Raw genomic sequence first — 22065 nt, 5'->3', positions numbered from 1 at the left:
ACATAGGTGCCCCAACTCTCTTTTCCTCAACAATAGATAGATCTTTGAGCGGATTTCCAATCTCATCCCCAGCTTCTACGTAAGAGAAAGACGACAGGTGGCTTACCAACAAAGCCTTCTCCCCACCGACAATAACCAGCTTACCATTCTTGACAAATTTTAGTTTTTGATGTAGCATTGAAGTAACTGCTCCTACCTCATGTATCCATGGCCTTCCTAATAAGCAGCTATAGGCCGGGTGGATATCCATTACTTGGAAAGTAATCTGGAAATCACTCGGACCTATCTTCACAAGAAGGTCCACTTCACCGATCACCGTCTTGCGAGAACCTTCAAAAGCTTTGACGATTACACCACTATATCTCATTGGAGCTCCTTGATACGACAATCTTGACAAGGTTGATTTCAGGAGTACATTTAATGAAGAACCGATGTCAACCGATACATTTGATAGAGCATCCTCCTTGTAGTTCATCAAAATGTGTAGCGCCAAGTTGTGATTTCTACCCTCCTCGGGGAGTTCTTCATCACAAAAGCTAAGATTGTTGCGGGAAGTGATGTTAGCCACAATTGATCGAACTGGTCCACCGTAACATCATGCTCCATGTAGGCTTATTCTAATAACTTTTGCAATGCTTCTCTGTGCGCTTCAGAGTTCATAAGCAGAGATAATACTAAAATCTTGGAGGGAGTTTGAAGCAACTGCTCTACCATATTAAATTCACTCTTTTTGATCAAACGAAGCACCTCATCATCATTGTTAGGCTTCAAACCGCTGGATTCACCAAACTGACATCTTGGAGCACTAACAGGATCTACTGCACGCACTTTAACCTTCTTATTGACTGAACCATCTTCCATATTCTTTGGGAACACCGACCCAAAAACTTGACCGCTACGGGTCACCTTCGTAACATCAACAATGCTCACAACAGAACTAGTTGTTGGCAAAGGAACCTCTAGACCATTCTATAACATGGTAGCATTATACTGATACGGAACAACCTTATCGGATGCATACGGGACGAGGCTCACTAACTGTATAACCAACGGCGATACCGATCTATTGCTGACATTATTATTGCTGATGCTGTCGAACTGGATTATTACCCTCTCCGGAGTCTTGAATACTGGAACTATAACATTCACATCATTATCCACGTGACGGGACTGGAGAATCTGAATCATACCCTCATCCATCAACCTTTGGATGTCCCTCTTCACAACTACACAGCCTCGGGGATTGACACTGCAGATTGCACAACCATCATGGTCATGCTCACAATCACTCACCAAACAGATATCCTTGTGCATTGTCACCAAGGACCTTCTAATGAAGCGGACATCAAATAGCTTGAACTCCATATGACAACCATCTACCATGTTGACAGAAGGGTTACCATGAGCAGGTAGTGGATCAACTTTGACATTAGGCGCACGGTCCTCAAAGGACACCATTCCATTCTTTACCAGCTTTTGGACTTCATACTTTAGGGGGTAGCAATTCTCGATATCATGGCCAGGAGCCCCTTGGTGAAAGGCACGGTGAATCTCTGGCTTGTACCACCATGGAAGTGGTTCAGGAATCTGTGGCGGATTTATAGGTTGTAAAAGGTTCTTGAGAACCAATGATGGATACAATTCAGCATAAGACATAGGAATCGGGTCAAAAGAGACCTTTTTCCTCTCAAAGTTTTGTTGTTGTTGATGATTGTTAGTATTGTTGTTGTTGTAGGTGTTTGTTCATTACGGTGGCTGCTGTTGACGTTGTTGTTGAATTGGTGTTGATTGATTATTAGAAAATACTGGAATGACAAATGATACTTGATGATGGTGTTGACGGGATTGTGGATTACTTATAACATGAGGCCTCCTCTGCCTCCCAATAGATATTGCATTAGCCTTGTTCTGTTTCTTTCTGGAAAACCCACTACCATACTTCTTGCTAGACGAAACCTCCTCTTTAGACAACCGTCCCTCTCAGACACCTTCTTCTAATCTCATCCCCATGTTTACCATTTCGGTAAAATCACAGTGGGCACTGGCAATCATACGCTCATAATAAAATAAGCTCAAGGTCTTGAGGAAAATCTTGGTCATCTCCTTTTCTTCCAAAGGAGGGGTAATCTGAGCGGCAAGCTCTCTCCATCACTGAGCATATTCTTTAAACGTCTCTTTGTCCTTCTGAGACAATGACCTCAACTGGTCCCTATCCGGCGCCATATCCATATTATATTTGTACTGCTTCACAAATGCTTCACCCAAATCATTGAATGTGCGAACACTCTCACTATCCAAACCCATGTACCACCTCAGATCGACACTAGTCAGACTGTCTTGCAAATAATGAATCAGTAACTGGTCATTATCAGTTTGCATTGACATCTTTCTAGCATACATGACGAGATGACTAAGTGGACAAGTATTCCCCTTCTATTTTTCAAATTCAGGGACTTTGAACTTCATCGGGATTTTCACATTAGGAACTAAGCAAAGTTCCGTATCACTCTTACCGAACAAATATTTCCCCCTCAGGGTCTTTAACTCCTTTCGCAGCTCAAGGAATTGGTCTTTCATTTCATCCATCTTTTCATAAACATCAGGGCCTTCAGACGACTCGGAATGATAGGTGGTGTCCTTAACACGAGGTAAAGTGTGAACAACTGGTGGCGGCATAGACATGACCGGGCTAGACCTTGGAATGGAAGCAAAATTAGGTGTGAAACCTTCGGACACAAAGTTAGCCGACATTCCCCACGGGAATCTGGCAGGCATGGTAGGCGTAAAGTGAGTAGCAGTAGCAGGAATGGTAGAGGTAGCAACCTCTGAAATGACAGTCCTATGAGGAGGAGGAGTTACAGGTGTTGGAGATGATTGACTCTGAGCAGCTAACACTGACTCCATCATGGCAGTCAGGCGGGCGATCTCGTCCTTCAAGTTTCTGTTCTCTTGCTCTAGATGTTCCATGATCCTTGAGTGATTGGTGCGGGTATTATATCGATGAGTCAGCTTGCCTGAAGCACAGAAGAATAACCAATAAGACATCTGGCGAAAGAGAAACCTGCTTATGCAAATGATGCATGAAATGCAATATTTTGATTATTTTTGTGTTCGAAGAACTTACTGTTTCATTTGCAAATATATAAATAATAACAATTGCACAATTTTGATTGACCATACAATCTCTTTTATTTATATAATTGGAAGGATTACACTAGGTACAATTTCAGAAACCAAAAATACAAAATACAAGAGAAAAGGAGACTAGTCATCCTAAGGATCCCTAACAACAATATTAGAAGATTGGGCCGCAGGCGCGAACTTTCTTCGGATGCGTCGGATATCATACTCAAAAGAAGTCTTCATCTGATCCTTCTCGAGGACAAGCTGATCAACAATCTTCTTCCAAGCAATGGAAGGTTGAGGCATACTAGAGGAAGATGAAACCTCTGCCTCTCTCTGTCTCTTCATAACTCGGTCTTCAAGAAGCTCGATAAGTGCATCTTTGTCCTTAGACTCAAGCTGCAACTCCTTATGCTTTCGACTCAAAGCATGGAAACGCTCTTCCCACATATCCTTCTCTTGCTTCATCTTGGCGAGTGCATCTTCCAGCTCCTCTACATCTTGGTTAGGGAGAGTTAATGGCTCAACCACAACCAAAGACATAGGTATTTCACAAGCATATGACATCTTCAATTCCAAAGCTCTCTTCTTCACCCAAAGAGTGTAAGCTTCCGAAGCTACACAATTGCACGGACCAAGCTTAGATCTTCCTTTCCTATGCATATTATGCTAAGCATGCACAATCTTCTGCTTCAAATGTTGGGGATCTTTACGCTCTTGATAGAAAAAACCTTCTAACAAAGTGTTATTAGGTTTAGCTCTCAAGGGAAACCCAAGTTGATGATGAGCCAAAGAAAGGTTGAAGTTAATTCCTCCTTGTGTACCAATGAGAGGCACATTAGAGAACTCACCATAACTATCAATAATCTCCAAACTACTCAATGAAGAACCATACCAAACTATATCATCATTAGTGAGAGACATAAGTCTCTGAGACCATCTTAGACATTGTTTGTTCTCCACAAAAGTAGGCGTATGAGGCAAGTGCGAAATAAACCACTTGTACAGAAGAGGAACACAACACACAATCGCCCCACCACCTTTAGAATTCCTTAGATGCAAAGAGAAGTACATATCTCCTAACACATTAGGCACAAGATTCCCAATCAAGAAAATTCTAATGGCGTTAACATCAACAAAACCGTCAATGTTAGGGAACAAAGCTAAACCATATATAAGCAACACAAATATTGCTTCAAAAGCATCCACACTACAGGCTTGAGCAAAGACAGCGGCTTCCTTGATAAGGAACTTAGAAGTCAATCCAAACAATCCTCCTTTCTTCACCCAATGATCCTCAATCTCAAACTTCTTCAGATAAAGAGCTTCAACTATAAGATGAGAGATGGGAATCTCTTCCAATCCACTAAATGGAACTTTGCTAGAAATAGGTATTCCTAAGAGATGGGCATACTCCTCCAACATAGGCACAGGCTGATAATCAGGAAAAGTGAAGCAATGGTAGAGAGGGTCATAAAATTGAACCAACACACTCAATAGTCCTTCAACCACATCAGCAGATAAGACAGATAGAAGCTTCCCATGACGTTGCTTGAAATCTAAGGGATCTAATACAAAGGATGATAGCTTCCTTAACTCTTTCAAGTCTGGACATCTGAAACTATACTTCTTAGTGTTCTTTCGTCCATAATCCATGGTCTAAAAATATTTGCAAACAAGACCTTAGTTCCTTGAAATTATTTTTCGTGTGATAAATGTTATGATGCACATGAATGCATGAATGCAACAATCATAAATAAGGGATCACATACAAGGAAAATAAACAAAGGTCAAGGGATGAATCAAGTCATTGTCAAGATCAATCATCCATTTTGGTGGATTATGGTTTACACCATATCAACACCCAAGTTCCATTGATATTGACAAGACTTGATTGGATCAACCAAGAATCAAGGGTTTGTTATGAGTCACGAGCATGGAGTCTGGATAAGAACCATCCCAAAGGAGTGAACTAAGGATAAAAACCTGTAGATCATGTTCTAAAAATTTCCTAGAGTCTTAATTCCATCTATCAGATATTACAGGTTAGGATGACTGACTCATCAACCCATAATATTCTTAAGAGAAACTCGTCTGAGTGTAGTATTGTGTGACAACTCTTATCAAGTCTACACTTGAACAGTCTCCGCACTACGTCCTAAATAGGCCAAGAGGGGTTAAATGTTCTACGGTCCTCAGCTTCTCGGACCCCAAATCAGAGATAGTATTGCTTAACCACAAATAACTTGTATGACATTCATAACTCCAAAAGGGTCTCCACTGAGTAGATGGGTCTCAAGACAACTTGTTAAGGACTACTCCACACAAGTCGAACATACCTATACCGTCCTCCTATCTTAATTGCACTCAAGTTCGGGTTAGAACTTATTTCACCACTCAGAGATCACCAAGCACAACAAGCAAATTATATCATACAAACAAATATACATACATCAAGTATACAAATATATACACACACAAAATTAGGCTAAACCCACTGGATACTACTCCCCAGCAGAGTCGCCACTTAATTTCTGTAGTGGTAAATTCATGACCATCAAGCTATGGATAAGCTAGACGTTAATAAATCCAGAGTCGCCACCGCGCTTTTATTGTTTCCAAAGGAAAAGGGAAAAGTACGAACAAAACCCAAAAGATAAGAAGTTTTCAAATCAAAACTAATAAAATTGCAGAGATTACAAGTAAGGGGGTTGGTTACACAGAGGGAAGGTGTTAGGCACCAAAAGTGTCCTAGGTACTCCTAGGGAGCCTTTTTTTGTGCGCATATGTATTTTTGTACAAAAGATGTTTGCAATAAATAGAGTGGAGGGATGAGAAAAGAATTCATTAATTATATTTTTGTGTTTGACAAGACCTTCAGACTTGTGCCTATGTACCAACATAAAATGAGGGATCAAAACCTCGTAGTTCGTGGTAACAATTTCAAAATGAGTGCATTGCTTTTAACAAAAATTTAAGTTTAACAAAGGCACAAGATGCCTAACAATGATTTGAATGAGTGTTAGTTCTTTTTGTCTTTTCAAATTTTAAGTCAAGTATAGTTAAGTTCATTTACGAGTTTTGATTAAGAAAAGAGTTTAAAAATGCAATGGCATAAGGCCAAAGTTTCTAATTTGAAAAATGGTATAAATTTAGAAAACAAACACAATCAAAGAAGATTTTAAAAGGAGGGTGATGCGTGCTTTTCGCAAGTATACGAACGCGTCAGAGTAATATAAAAGTTGTCGAATCCACAGAGACCAAGTGTCAATCTATCGTTATCTATTGTTATGGTGCTTATCAAAGGCAATCAAAATAGGTGTTTTTAGAGTGTGCAATGAAAAGTAAAGTATTGAATAAATTTCAATTAATAAAGACAGGGTCGAATGTAATTCACATAATCAATTAATAATCCAAGTACTTGCTAATAGAACTACTTATGGGTAGTGTTTCCTACTTTGAAAAGAACCAATTTAACGGGAACTGTCGCTTTCGCGTATTCAGAACCGAGTTGTACTCCCTAATCAAACCCTCCTATTGTCACTTATAAAAAGGCGCGCATTGCGTTAGAGTAGTAAACCTATTTTTAAGAAATATAGTATCTTGACTAAGTTGAAAAGTATTTTAACCTGGATTTCTTAACCAAAAGAGGTTCTCACGAACCAGACTCTAAACTTATAAACGCGTCCAAAAATAGTTTTAAAATCTCTTTTCTTCTTAAATTAAGACTCCTAATGAACTAAACAAAGCGCTTTCATTGTTTTTGAAATAGTTAAAAACAATTATGTTTAAATAGACGTTGGACGGCTTTCGATCTTACCCAATGGAAATTAAGTGCGGGAAAACTTAAGTTGAAAGTTAAAATAGCCCTTAAGTGTTTCTACGAACAATTGTACGGATTATCGGTTCAATTATGATCCTTACATTCTAACCTTTTAGATTTAGTTAGACATGATAAAGTAAAAGTGCATTAATTTAAATAAAAATAGTGCGAGTGCGGAAAGTAAATAAAAGTAGTGCGAGTCAGAAAATAAATAAAAGTAGTGCGAGTGCGGAAAATAAATAAAAGTAGTGCGAGTGCAAGAAATAAATAAAGTAAAGCGAGTGCGAGAAATAAATAAAGTAAAGCGAGTGCGAGAAATAAATAAAGTAAAGCGAGTGCGAGAAATAAATAAAGTAAAGCGAGTGCGGGAAATAAATAAAGTAAAGCGAGTGCGGGAAATAAATAAAGTAAAGGCAAAGTAATAAAAACCTGCTCCAATTGGAGGGTTGAATAAAGTGCAAAGCGGAAATGAAAATGGCGGCATGATTAACTTCCTTCCAAAGTGCTCCAAACTCGATTACAGACTCGATCACAAAACTCGATTACACAATTGTGGTAACACCCCAATGCGAAGCGATTACCACTTTAAAATACTAAATATATGCCTAAGTGAAACAAAGTTTGCTTCTAAGTTTGCCTCTGCTCTAAGTTTGGATGATTAAACAAGTGATTTCGAGTCTCTATTTATAGGAGAGTAAAATGATGGAAATGACAAGGATGCCCTTCAACTTGAAAATGGGAGGGAAAAGTTTTCCTCTTGTGGTGCCCGCCATAAGGCCATGGCGCCCGCCACAAGGCCAATCTGAGGTGCCTTAGTGGAAGTAGTGGGGAACGTGGCAGTTGAGGGAAGTTGAGCTAGGACACGTCATGGCAGGGTCTATGGCGCCAGCCACAGTGGGAACCACAAGTACAAAATGCTGAATTTTAGGGTTTTTAGCTCTTTTTCACTCTTTTTCTCGATCGGGGATCCGATTAAAATAAAATCCTGAAAACAAAGAGAAACATAGTAATAACACAATAAAATGACAATAAAACTACTAAAATGCATGCGAAATTGGAGTCAAAAATACGGTGAATTTCAGTGTTATCAAACTCTCCCACACTTAAACCTTTGCTTGTCCTCAAGCAAAATATTAAAAAGCTCATAAAAGAAAAACTGGTGTAAACGAGTGCTTCAGGTTAAAAAGGTTCTAAGTTCAAGTCGGGATGCAGTGATAGGTACTAACTGAGTGAACTAAGGGTATCATGATGACACTTATCCGCAATTACGGACATAAACTTCATTCCTATATTAACCAACCCATATCATCCCACAATACCTAGGCCTGCCTCTTCATCTCTTTTTGTGTCCTTTTCATTCAGGCGCAATCACATAAAGCCCGTTATCCGTACATGCTTCATAGCAGAGTGACCTGTTAGTGATTATGATCTAAACATGGGGTTCCTAGCACATAAATATGTGTAAACCCTTTTATTTGACCCAACTGCAGTTGTGGGGGATCGGATCGTAATCCGCCCTACCGAGTTCAGTGCCAGATACCTCTAAACCAACTAACAGCGGGTAAGTTTTTCTTTTTCTTTTTCTTTGGTTTAAATGACTTTGTGAGGGTCACCTATACCGGAGTTGCCTCTTTGCTTTCTTTTATTTTTTTGTTTTGCTGGATCATTCACTTATTTGCATCGGTCCCCTACGTAGAGGATGCGTAGGCCAGAGCTGACTGTTGAGATAAACTACTGAGGATTTATATTGAAATGATGATTAAGGCCATGGTATATGGGGTTTCGGGAATGATTCCTATATTTACAAAGTCTATGGTGCTAAAATAATACTGATGTTTCGCAAAGTTCTCCCAAGTCACCGCATCCTTACTCAAACTCGTCTTTGAAACCCAAAAACTTTCGGAATAACACTGTTTTCTTTTGCAAAAAAATAAATAAATTCGGTGGGGCTAAAGGTATGGGGAGATTAGATTGTACTAAAGATACACTATATTTGGTGACTCGTCAGACTCATGCATTATCTAAGACGCTTAAACTAAAAGCAAAATAAATAACTAAAAGGCAATAAAAATAAATAAACTATCTAAAAACAGCAAAGAAAAGTGATAAAGAAAAGACGATAGAGTCTCCTCCCACACTTAAATCGAACATTGTCCCCAATGTTTCGAAATAAGATAAGGGAAGAGTTACCTGACAACCTACTGCTGACCACTGGTGCCCTCGCCATCCTGAGGTGGACGACGGGATTGGGTACGACGACGGTCTCTCTGGTCCATCCTCGCCTCCAAGGCATCCTGAGCAGTCCTCACCTCTCGAAGGTTACCCAAAATGGAACCTTGAGTGGCTTCGATGAGTGTCATGTGTCGCTGGTGGTATTGTTGCTGACAGGCTTGCGTATTTGTAATCGTTTGCAAGGACTGTAAAACAATGTCATAAGACCTGTCTGTCCTCCGCTGCGATTCTTGCATGAAGCTCATGTTATTCGCCAGTTGTTGTTGGATGGTAGAGAGTAGGTCGTCATGCCTTTGCTCTCTAGCCATGTGGTCACGCCACATCTCCTCTGTAATATAAAAGCCAGGAGCGGTACCTGCAGAAGAAGAAGATGGTGCGGTGTGTGGTGGTGAAGTATGATGGGGGGACACATCAGGCACGGGAGATCTCTCTCTCCGATCATATTCATCATCAGTGTCATGTCCCGCCTCATCAGGAATGTTAGGAGGAAGACGACCCAAAATGGGTGGAGCATCTAAAGCATAGGTCCAATTCCTTTCATCTCGTACATCTGTACGTCTAGTGCATGGTAAAACAACAGATGGGATAGCTACACCATGAAACCATAAGCACATAGCCTCCTTCTCTCCTCAATCGGCACAATTTCATGTCTCTCAGAAATTTTAGGTTAATTGTGCGAGGAGGTAAGGGGTCTAGGGTAGCTATCTCATTGTTCAAGTTAAGCGCCCGAACAATAGACGTAATCAATCCTCCGAAAGAAATCGGTCCCGCTTTATTTAAGGTTAAAGTCATATGAGCAAGCATGAACGGGACCGAATTAATTCGTCTATTTGTGAGGCTTCCTTGCAAAAATAGAAGCTCTCTAGCATTAACCTTATTTGGATTCTCCCGGCCAAAAATAGTACATGCCAACAGATATCTAAAAACTCTGATGGTCGGGTTATGGATAGTCGAGGCAAGAACTCCCTCAAAAGAATTTATGGAAGTGTTTGACAGTCTCTGCCAGAAGGAGCACACCTCAACTGACCAATCCGAATCCAAATGGGCCTCACAAATAGCACCGTCCCCATGAGGGATTCCTAACAAGCCTGCTAGTTCGTCGGTACTGAATTCATATTCAACAGCAAACATTCTAAATCTGACAGTACCAACTGCGCTAGCAGTGTTAGGATTGACAATATAGATTAAAGAACTCAAAAATTCGATTGTCAATCGCTCATAGGTAGGTTCTTTGTTTGAAAAGAAATTATGCAAACCTAAGTTATCTAATAAATGAAATATGCTATGATAGATACCTAAAGTGTATAGACAGTTTTCGTCACCATACCTTGTCGGGAGGATCTCCCGATTTTGCAACCGTTCGATGATTTTCTTTTGCCTATCTCCCAGTTTCCCTCCTCGAAGAATGAATCCATTAAACTCCATTGTGTGGCTCTGAAACGTGACGAAGAAGATGAAGTGGAATGTGAAAAGGTTGGATTTTTATGAAATTCGACGAATGAAAATGAAAATGGAAATCGGGACAATGATTTGTATGGTGTGAGGATGAGAAAGGTGTGAGCTTTTTGTGGGTTCAAGGATGTTTTTGCAAGGTGAAAAAATGGGTTTGGAAGGTTGTAAGGTGTGAAAATGGTGAAGAAAGGGAGTCTGCCCCGAGCTTTTACAAACACTGTGGCGGGCGCCACAGGGTCTATGGCGGGCGCCACAAGGCAAAATCTGGCTGGGCCAGATTTTGGTCCTTTGGCTTGGGCTTCTCTTTGTCTTTTGACTTGAGGGGTCCGAATAGCATTTGTCTTGTAATTTTCCTAGTATCATTGGCTTGCATAATTTTATAGAAAAAAAATATATAAATAAAAATAAAACAAAATTTAAATATTAGACTAATAAATAAATAAACAACTAAAATAAAAAATGCAAATAAAACAAACATAAGACATATATATATAAAAGTAGAAATATCAATGTATAGACATAGTTTATATAATATTCCAAATGCGATGATATAAAATGAGTTATGTAAATGCGAGAAATATAAAAAAGAGATAAAATAAGATGAAATGGTGAGATCATATAGTAGGGATGTCGTCTTCCTGAGTGGATCCACGGAGCATGGCTACCTCCTGCCTGAGCTTTGCGATCTCCTTGTACAAATAGTCGGCTTCGGTAGCGTGGGTGAGATTAGATACTCCCATCTGTAAAGTGAGGTCAGTCACCTCCTGTCTAAGCTCTGCAATTTCTCTACGACACTCTGCAATCTGGGTGCGGATGTCTGGGGTATGCAATGATAGATTGTTAGAGAAAACAGTGATCCTGGGAGAAGGTGGTGTAAGCGTGTACTCAGCATTGGGTGGTGATCTCGGCTCCTCGACGGTCTCTCCCTGGCCCTCCAGAGCATAACTCCAATTCGCTGGGTGATAACGCTGAAATTTACGTATTTTCGACTCCGATTTCACATACATTCTAGTTGTTTTATTGTCATTTTGTTGTGTTATTACTGTGTTTTCCTTTGTTTTCAGGTTTTTACTTTAATCGGAGCCCCGATCGAGAAAAGGAGCGAAAAAGGGCTAAAAACCCTAAAATTCAGCATTTTGTGCTTATGGCCTACGCAATGGCGGGCGCTGTAACACCCCGATAAAATATGATAATTATTTAATTTAAGTTAATAGTATATTTATTAATTTAATTAAATAATTGGAATATTATTGGATTATTATTATTGGAATAATAAAGTTGGAATATATATAAAGAGTTCCATTTGGTAAAAAGGGTTTTTCACGTGAAAACCAGAGAAGCGACAGAAAGTGAGGAAAGGGCAAAGAGGAAGAGCAAGAGAACAAGGGTTGAAGAAGGGAAAAGCTTGAAGGTCAAAGAAGATTTGCCGGATTAACTCAGGTAAGGGGGGTTTATCGTCGTTTAATGGGTATTATGGGTTAACATGTAATGGATAGTAATAAACCATTGAATTGACCCTAATTGGGATGAGGAATGCTGTAAATGGTGATGAATAAGTTATGTTAAAACTGTAATTGAATCTATATGTGGGTGAGTCGTAAATTTCTGGACGTGTAGCTTTTTACGGAATTGAAATCGGAGGTCCGGAAGTCCTCCGACGGCGAAAAATGCGGGGGATTCTGCATTCTGTTCGTGTTAGCGCAGGAACAGCTTTCTGTCTTGCGTTAACCGGTTAACCCAGGGTGTTAACCGGTTAACACTGTTATGAATTATGAGAAATTGCTGTCTGTCTTGCGTTAACCGGTTAACCCAGGGCGTTAACCGGTTAACACTGTTAAAATTGCCATAAAGCGTGTTCTGTGTTGCGTTAACCGGTTAACCCAGGGCGTTAACCGGTTAACACTGTTGGAAAAGTGAAAAATTGATATTTAAATATTGTGGACATATTTGATGATTGGCCTATATTGGTGTATGATATAGTAGGGATCATTTCCCGTTGTTTTGAGCAGTATAGGTATTAGTAGAGTGTGCTAATACTGTAATTTATTATTTGGCATGACATGATATGATTCTGTGATAAATATGCTGATAATGTATGATGGTATGCATAATGCTGTGAATATATCTATTATGTATGCAATTGTGGATGGACTGTTTATGGCTTAGAGTGTGAGCATATGTCCATTGTGGATTGTTGTTGATGTTTGCATGCTAGGTGATTTAGCGTGCATAGTATGGCCTTTATGGTGGTAGCTAATTCCCATAGTGAGGAATTAGTGAGTGAGTTATTGTGGATTGTTGTTGATGTTTGCATGCTAGGTGATTTAGCGTGCATAGCATAGCCCTTGGGGTGGTAGCTAATTCCCATGGTGAGGAATTAGTGAGTGAGTCACTAAGTCTCAAATGAGTGGGACTAGTGAGCTTGGTAGCCGTATCTGGGTTTGATCGGTGAGGTTGAACTATGTGTTCACGAATAGTCGGTACCGCATGCATGGAGTCTCATCGCATAATGTATGTATGGCGTATAATATGAATGGATGTATTCCAATATTATACGTGTGTTTTGTGTTTGAGTTGAGTATGATGATGATTATGAGTTGATGTTGCCGTTGCTGAAGTGTGATATGATTAGGGTGATGAAATGTGTCAATTTACTTAGCATTACATGATATTTTATAATGCTTATTATATCGATTGAGGAACTCACCCTTACAACTATGTTTCAGGTAACGAGCAGTGATTGAGTAGAAGCTAGTGCTTGGAGTCTAGTGTAGTTCCTTAGTGGGTCATGCTCTGGTAGATGTAACATCGGGACGAGATGTTTTACTTTGTTTTCCTTTTGGTTGTGGAACAGTTTTACATGTAATGTGATTACATGGTTTGCATGATTGATTAGATCTCTATCCGCTGCGAATTGTGCAATGTTTTATTTTGATTAATAAATGAGCATGACAAGTTATTATGGTGAATGGTGTGAAGTGTCAAGTGTGACACCCTTAAATTGCATATCTACTCTGATTTATATTTTGTTGAATTAATTTATTATTGGGGTATTTTAGAAGGGTGTTTCATTAGTGGTATCAGAGCATAGTCGGTCGAGTCGAGTCGTAATTATTCTGTTTCCCTGTACGTGATAGGTGTTGTGTAACCCTATCAGTACTTATTGTTTTAGCTTGTTGGGTTCTCAGAATAGAGATGGCTGGAAGAGGTAGAGACGATGCTGCGATTGCTGAGGCTCTGGGTATGCTAGCTGGAGTACTTGGAGGGAATCCGAATGTTGTGGGAATGGGAGCTGCTCGTCAACTGAGTGAGTTCCAGAAGAACAATCCTCCAATGTTCAAGGGAGCATACGATCCAGATGGTGCTCAGAAGTGGTTGAAGGAGATCGAAAGGATCTTCCGAGTGACTGAGTGTGTCGATAACCAGAAGGTCAGGTTCGGTACGCATATGCTGTCAGAGGAAGCAGATGATTGGTGGGTTGTTGCCCGCACTGAGTTGGAAGCTGCTGGGAGTGCTGAGATCACTTGGGCAGTGTTCAGAGAGAGATTCCTGAGGAAGTACTTTCCAGAGGATGTCAGAGGAAAGAAAGAGATAGAGTTCTTAGAATTGAAGCAGGGCAACCGGTCTGTTACTGAGTATGCTGCTAAGTTCACAGAGCTGTCGAAGTATTACACTCCCTATGATGAGGCAGTAGTAGATGGGGCAGAGTTGTTTATGCTGTTAGCGACTTTGGAGGCTAAAGATAAACTGGTGATTTGCGATCTAGCCGTGGTGTGTGATTTTCCTGATGTGTTTCCTGAAGAAGTGAATGAATTACCGCCAGAGCGTGAAGTTGAGTTCTCGATTGATTTGGTACCTGGTACTAGGCCGATATCGATGGCTCCGTACCGTATGTCTGCTGTTGAGTTAACTGAATTGAAGAGTCAGTTGGAAGATCTGTTGGATAAGAAATTTATCCGTCCGAGTGTGTCACCGTGGGGTGCACCAGTGTTATTAGTTAAGAAGAAAGAAGGTACTATGAGGTTGTGTGTGGACTACAGGCAACTGAATAAAGTGACGATCAAGAATCGGTATCCTTTGCCGAGGATTGATGATTTGATGGATCAGTTGGTTGGTGCGAGTGTGTTCAGCAAAATAGATTTGAGATCGGGGTATCATCAGATACGTGTGAAAACTGAGGATATTTAGAAGACTGCTTTCAGAACAAGGTATGGACATTATGAGTATACTGTAATGCCTTTTGGTGTGACTAATGCGCCTGGGGTATTTATGGAGTATATGAATAGGATTTTCCATCCGTACCTAGACAAGTTTGTTGTGGTGTTTATTGACGATATTTTGGTGTATTCGAAATCTGAAGAAGAGCATGCTGAACATTTGAGAGTGGTTTTAGGAGTTCTTCGAGAAAAGAAGTTATTTGCTAAACTGTCCAAGTGTGAATTTTGGTTAGAAGAGGTTAGTTTTCTTGGTCATGTGATTTCAAGAGGTAGTGTTGCTGTTGATCCTTCTAAGATAGAAGCGGTATCTAAATGGGAAGCTCCGAAGTCAGTTTCTGAGATAAGGAGTTTTCTTGGACTTGCAGGTTATTATAGGAAATTCATTGAGGGATTTTCTAAGTTGGCGTTACCGTTGACGATGTTGACTAGAAAGGGGCAAGCGTTTGTTTGGGACTCAAAATGTGAAGAAGGTTTCCAAGAGTTAAAGAGAAGGTTAACTACTGCTCCTATTCTGATATTACCAAGTCCATCGGAACCATTTGAGGTTTACTGTGATGCTTCATTGTTGGGTTTGGGTGGTGTTTTGATGCAGAATAAGCAGGTGGTAGCTTATGCTTCAAGACAACTGAAGGTTCATGAGAGGAACTATCCGACACACGATTTAGAGTTGGCAGCTGTGGTATTTGTTCTGAAGTTATAGAGGCATTACTTGTACGGGTCAAGATTTGAGGTTTTCAGTGACCATAAAAGTTTAAAGTATTTGTTTGATCAGAAAGAACTGAATATGAGACAGAGGAGATGGTTAGAGTTTCTGAAGGATTATGACTTTGGTTTGAATTACCATCCGGGTAAAGCAAACGTAGTGGCTGATGCATTGAGTCGGAAATCATTGCATATGTCTATGTTAATGGTTAAGGAATTGGATTTAATTGAGCAGTTTAGAGACTTGAGTTTGGTGTGTGAGAGTACTCACAATAGTGTTAAATTAGGAATGTTGAAGTTAACGAGTGGTATTCTGGATGAGATTAGAGAGGGCCAGAAATCCGATGTGCTTTTGGTTGATAAGTTGACTCTAGTGAATCAAGGTCAAGGTGGTGAATTCAGAGTTGATGAGAATGGTGTTTTGAAATTTGGTAATCGGGTGTGTATTCCGGATGTTACCGAACTTAAGAAGAGTATTCTTGAGGAAGGACATCGTAGTGGCCTGAGTATTCATCCTGGGGCTACGAAGATGTATCATGATTTGAAAAAGTTATTTTGGTGGCCGGGAATGAAAAGAGAAATTGCGAGTTTTGTTTATTCCTGTTTGACTTGTCAGAAGTCAAAGATTGAGCATCAGAAGCCGTCTGGGCTAATGCAACCGTTGGCTATTCCAGAGTGGAAGTGGGATAGTATCAGTATGGATTTTGTTTCTGGTTTACCGAGGACAATTAAGAATTTTGAAGCTATTTGGGTGATTGTTGACAGATTGACAAAATCGGCTCATTTCATTCCGATCAGAATGGATTATCCATTAGAGAGATTAGCTGAGTTGTATATTGAGAAAATTGTAAGTTTGCATGGTATTCCGTCGAGTATTGTTTCGGACAGAGATCCTAGATTTACATCGAAATTCTGGGAAGGTTTGCAGAGGGCTTTGGGAACTAAGCTGAGATTGAGTTCTGCATATCATCCGCAGACTGATGGTCAGACTGAGAGGACGATTCAGTCACTGGAGGACCTTTTGAGGGCTTGTGTTTTGGAAAAGGGAGGTGCTTGGGATTGTTATTTACCTTTGATTGAGTTTACCTACAACAATAGTTTTCATTCGAGCATTGGTATGGCACCGTTTGAAGCTTTGTATGGTAGGAGATGTCGGACACCTTTATGTTGGTATGAGTCCGGTGAGAGTGTTGTGGTTGGACCGGAGATTGTTCAACAAACTACGGAAAAGATTAAGATGATTCAGGAGAAGATGAGGATTGCTCAGAGTCGTCAGAAGAGTTATCACGACAAGAGGAGGAAGTCACTTGAGTTTCAAGAGGGAGATCATGTGTTTCTTCGTGTTACTCCGATAACTGGGGTTGGTCGAGCTTTGAAGTCGAAGAAGTTGACACCTCGATTTATTGGTCCTTATCAGATTTTGGAGAGGATAAGGAGGTAGCCTATCGTATCGCTTTACCGCCGTCACTTGCGAATTTGCATGAGGTTTTTCATGTGTCTCAGTTGAGGAGGTACATTCCTGATCCGTCGCATGTGGTCCAAGTAGATGATGTACAGGTGAGAGATAACCTGACTGTTGAAACATCACCTATGAGGATCGAGGATCGAGAGTTGAAGCAGTTGCGGGGTAAAGAGATTGTTTTGGTAAAGGTAGCTTGGGGAGGACCAGCAGGTGGCAATGTGACTTGGGAACTTGAGAGTCAGATGAAGGAGTCTTATCCAGAGTTATTCGCTTGAGGTATGTTTTCGAGGACGAAAACTCTTTTAGTGGGGGAGAGTTGTAACACCCCGATAAAATATGATAATTATTTAATTTAAGTTAATAGTATATTTATTAATTTAATTAAATAATTGGAATATTATTGGATTATTATTATTGGAATAATAAAGTTGGAATATATATAAAGAGTTCCATTTGGTAAAAAGGGTTTTTCACGTGAAAACCAGAGAAGCGACAGAAAGTGAGGAAAGGGAAAAGAGGAAGAGCAAGAGAACAAGGGTTGAAGAAGGGAAAAGCTTGAAGGTCAAAGAAGATTTGCCGGATTAACTCAGGTAAGGGGGGTTATCATCGTTTAATGGGTATTATGGGTTAACATGTAATGGGTAGTAATAAGCCATTGAATTGACCCTAATTGGGATGAGGAATGCTGTAAATGGTGATGAATAAGTTATGTTAAAACTGTAATTGAATCTATATGTGGGTGAGTCGTAAATTTCTGGACGTGTAGCTTTTTACGGAATTGAAATCGGAGGTCCGGAAGTCCTCCGACGGCGAAAAATGCGGGGGATTCTGCATTCTGTTCGTGTTAGCGCAGGAACAGCTTTCTGTCTTGCGTTAACCGGTTAACCCAGGGTGTTAACCGGTTAACACTGTTATGAATTATGAGAAATTGCTGTCTGTCTTGCGTTAACCGGTTAACCCAGGGCGTTAACCGGTTAACACTGTTAAAATTGCCAGAAAGCGTGTTCTGTGTTGCGTTAACCGGTTAACCCAGGGCGTTAACCGGTTAACACTGTTGGAAAAGTGAAAAATTGATATTTAAATATTGTGGACATATTTGATGATTGGCCTATATTGGTGTATGATATAGTAGGGATCATTTCCCGTTGTTTTGAGCAGTATAGGTATTAGTAGAGTGTGCTAATACTGTAATTTATTATTTGGCATGACATGATATGATTCTGTGATAAATATGCTGATAATGTATGATGGTATGCATAATGCTGTGAATATATCTATTATGTATGCAATTGTGGATGGACTGTTTATGGCTTAGAGTGTGAGCATATGTCCATTGTGGATTGTTGTTGATGTTTGCATGCTAGGTGATTTAGCGTGCATAGTATGGCCTTTATGGTGGTAGCTAATTCCCATAGTGAGGAATTAGTGAGTGAGTTATTGTGGATTGTTGTTGATGTTTGCATGCTAGGTGATTTAGCGTGCATAGCATAGCCCTTGGGGTGGTAGCTAATTCCCATGGTGAGGAATTAGTGAGTGAGTCACTAGGTCTCAAATGAGTGGGACTAGTGAGCTTGGTAGCCGTATCTGGGTTTGATCGGTGAGGTTGAACTATGTGTTCACGAATAGTCGGTACCGCATGCATGGAGTCTCATTGCATAATGTATGTATGGCATATAATATGAATGGATGTATTCCAATATTATACGTGTGTTTTGTGTTTGAGTTGAGTATGATGATGATTATGAGTTGATGTTGCCGTTGCTGAAGTGTGATATGATTAGGGTGATGAAATGTGTCAATTTACTTAGCATTACATGATATTTTATAATGCTTATTATATCGATTGAGGAACTCACCCTTACAACTATGTTTCAGGTAACGAGCAGTGATTGAGTAGAAGCTAGTGCTTGGAGTCTAGTGTAGTTCCTTAGTGGGTCATGCTCTGGTAGATGTAACATCGGGACGGGATGTTTTACTTTGTTTTCCTTTTGGTTGTGGAACAGTTTTACATGTAATGTGATTACATGGTTTGCATGATTGATTAGATCTCTATCCGCTGCGAATTATGTAATGTTTTATTTTGATTAATAAATGAGCATGACAAGTTATTATGGTGAATGGTGTGAAGTGTCAAGTGTGACACCCTTAAATTGCATATCTACTCTGATTTATATTTTGTTGAATTAATTTATTATTGGGGTATTTTAGAAGGGTGTTACAGGCGCCACAGACCAAGCCATGACGTGTCAAACTTAACTTCCCTCAACTCCCACGTTTCCCCACTACATCCACTAAGGCGCCTCACGTTGGCCTTGTGGCGGGCGCCACAAGAGGAAAAACGGTTCCCTCCTATTTTCAAGTTGAAGGGCATCCAAGTCATTTCCATCTTTTTACTTGCTTATAAATAGAAACTCGAATTCAGTGTTTTATAGTGGTAGTCGCTTCACATTTGAGTGTTACCACAATTGTGTAATCAAGTCTGTGATAGAGTCTGTAATCGAGTTTGGAGCACTTTGGAAGGAAGTTAATCCTGCCGCCATTTTCATTTCCGCATTTCAATTTACTCAGCCCTCCGATTGGAGCAGGTTTTTATTACTCGCCTTTACTTTATTTATTTCCCGCACTCGCCTTTACTTTATTTATTTCCCGCACTCGCCTTTACTTTATTTATTTCCCGCACTCGCTTTTACTTTATTTATTTCCCGCACTCGCTTTTACTTTATTTATTTCTCGCACTCGCTTTAAATTATTTATTTCCTCGCACTCGCTTTAAATTATTTATTTCCTCGCACTCGCTTTAAATTATTTACTTTTCGCACTCGCACTACTTTTATTTACTTTCCACACTCGCACTACTTTTATTTATTTTAATGAACTTTTACTTTACCATGTCTAGCTAAATTTATAAGGTTAGAATGTAAGGATCATAATTGAACCGATAATCCGTACAATTGTTCGTAGAAACACTTAAGGGCTATTTTAACTTTCAAATTAAGTTTTCCCGCACTTTAATTCCGTTGGGTAAGATCGAAAGCCGTCCAACGTCTTTTTAAACTTAATTGTTTTTAACTATTTCAAAAACAGCGAAAGCGCTTTGTTTAGTTCATTAGGAGGTTTTAACATTAAGAAGAAAAGAGATTTTAAAACTATTTTCGGACGCGTTTATAAGTTTAGAGTCTGGTTCGTAAGAACCTCTTTTGGTTAAGAAATCCAGGTTATAATACTTTTCAACTTAGTCAAGATACTATATTTCTTAAAAATAGGTTTACTACTCTAACGCAATGCGCGCCTTTTTATAAGTGACAATAAGAGGGTTTGATTAGGGAGTACAACTCGGTTCTGAATATGCGAAAGCGACAGTTCCTGTTAAATTAGTTCTTTTCAAAGTAGGAAACACTGTCCATAAGTAGCTCTACTAGCAAGTACTTGGATTATCAATTAATTACGTGAATTACATTCGACCCTGTCTTTATTAATTAATCTTTATTCAACACTTTACTTTTCATTGCACACTACAAAAACACCTATTTTGATTGCCTTTGATAAACACCATAACAACAGATAACGATAGCTTGACACTTGGTCTCTGTGGATTCGACAATCTTTTATATTACTCTGACGCGTTCGTATACTTGCGAAAAAAAGCACGCATCAAATTTTTGGCGCCGTTGCCAGGGACCAATTTCGTCAAATTTCATTTTCCTGTTGTTATATCGTTTAGACTTAGGTTATTTCCCGTCGGTCAATGCGAAGAACTCGTAGCACCGGAAGTTTAAGTTTAGTATACCCTTTGGCGGAACCTGAACGTTACGCTCGCGCACGTTTATTCTTTCATAGAATAAAGAGAGCTATGGCCGAAGATCAAAACCAAAGACCTCTTAAGGACTTCGCTCAACCATCTAATGAAGAACCTAGTTCTAGTATAGTAAACCCAACCATACCAGCTAATAATTTTGAACTTAAACCATCCCTATTGCAACTAGTGCAACAGAGACAATTCGCGGGTCTCGCTACCGAGAACCCTAACCAACATTTAAAAATATTTCTTCAATTAGCAGATACTTTTAAAACCAATGGAGCTTCTCCTGAGGCAATACGTTTCAGATTATTTCCTTTTTCCCTCAGAGATAAAGCCCTATCATGGTTAGATTCCCTTCCACCCAATTCCATTACGACTTGGGATAACCTTAGAAGAGTTTTTCTTGCTAGATATTTTCCCCCGAGTAAGACCTCCGTTCTTCGAAACCATATAACTAGATTTACCCAAAACAAAGGAGAAACGATGTTCGAAGCATAGGAGAGATATAAAGAGTTGTTACGAGCATGCCCACATCATGGCTTAGAAAATTGGTTAATCATTCAAACCTTCTATAATGGACTTCACTATAACACAAAGATGACCATCGACGCTGCCGCAGGCGGTGCTCTGATGAACAAACCTTATCCTGAAGCCAGTGCCCTCATCGAAGATATGGATCAAAACCATCAATCATGGGGAGTCGAACGAGCGACAGTTGAGAAGAAGGAAGCCCAAGGAGGAGTGCATGAACTAAGCTCTATAGACATGATGCAAGCTAAAATGGACGCATTAGCCCTAAAAGTCGAGCATATGTACACAAACCCGAATACTGTAGCCGCAGTTTCGTCGGATTGTGAGATATGTGGAACCAAAGGACACCAATCTGCAGAATGCAGTCTATTAAACGAAACCCACTCTGAGCAAGTGAACTACACCCAAGGGAACCCATACTCGAATACCTATAACCCTGGATGGAGGAATCACCCGAACTTCTCCTATAAAAACAGTAACCCTATCCAAAATAATGCACCTTCGAGACCTAGTTATCAAGCCCCTAGATCAAATCAACCTATGCAGCCTGTGCCACCAAAGCCGAGCCTTGAGAAAATTATGGAAAATTTTATCACCGCTCAAACCCAACAAAACAAGGAGTTCATGAACCAAAACATTCATGTTAACGAATTGATTACTCAGTTAGGAACCAAGGTTGACCAAATAGTTACTCATACCAAGATGCTTGAAACCCAGATCTCTC

General features: G+C 39.9%; 1 non-coding gene across 1 annotated transcript; it reads right to left on the bottom strand.

Moving 5' to 3' along the window:
• Positions 1-21245: 21245 nt before the first annotated feature.
• Positions 21246-21352, bottom strand: LOC127098882 (small nucleolar RNA R71). The gene has a single exon (XR_007793566.1). It is a non-coding gene; the product is annotated as a small nucleolar RNA R71 (small nucleolar RNA).
• Between the last annotated feature and the right edge of the window lie 713 nt (positions 21353-22065).

The sequence above is a fragment of the Lathyrus oleraceus genome, chromosome 6, assembly GCF_024323335.1.
Source record: "Lathyrus oleraceus cultivar Zhongwan6 chromosome 6, CAAS_Psat_ZW6_1.0, whole genome shotgun sequence".
Classification (NCBI taxonomy): Eukaryota; Viridiplantae; Streptophyta; class Magnoliopsida; order Fabales; family Fabaceae; genus Lathyrus; species Lathyrus oleraceus.
Note: the sequence above shows the minus strand (reverse complement) of the source record. Positions and strands in the feature narration are given on the sequence as shown.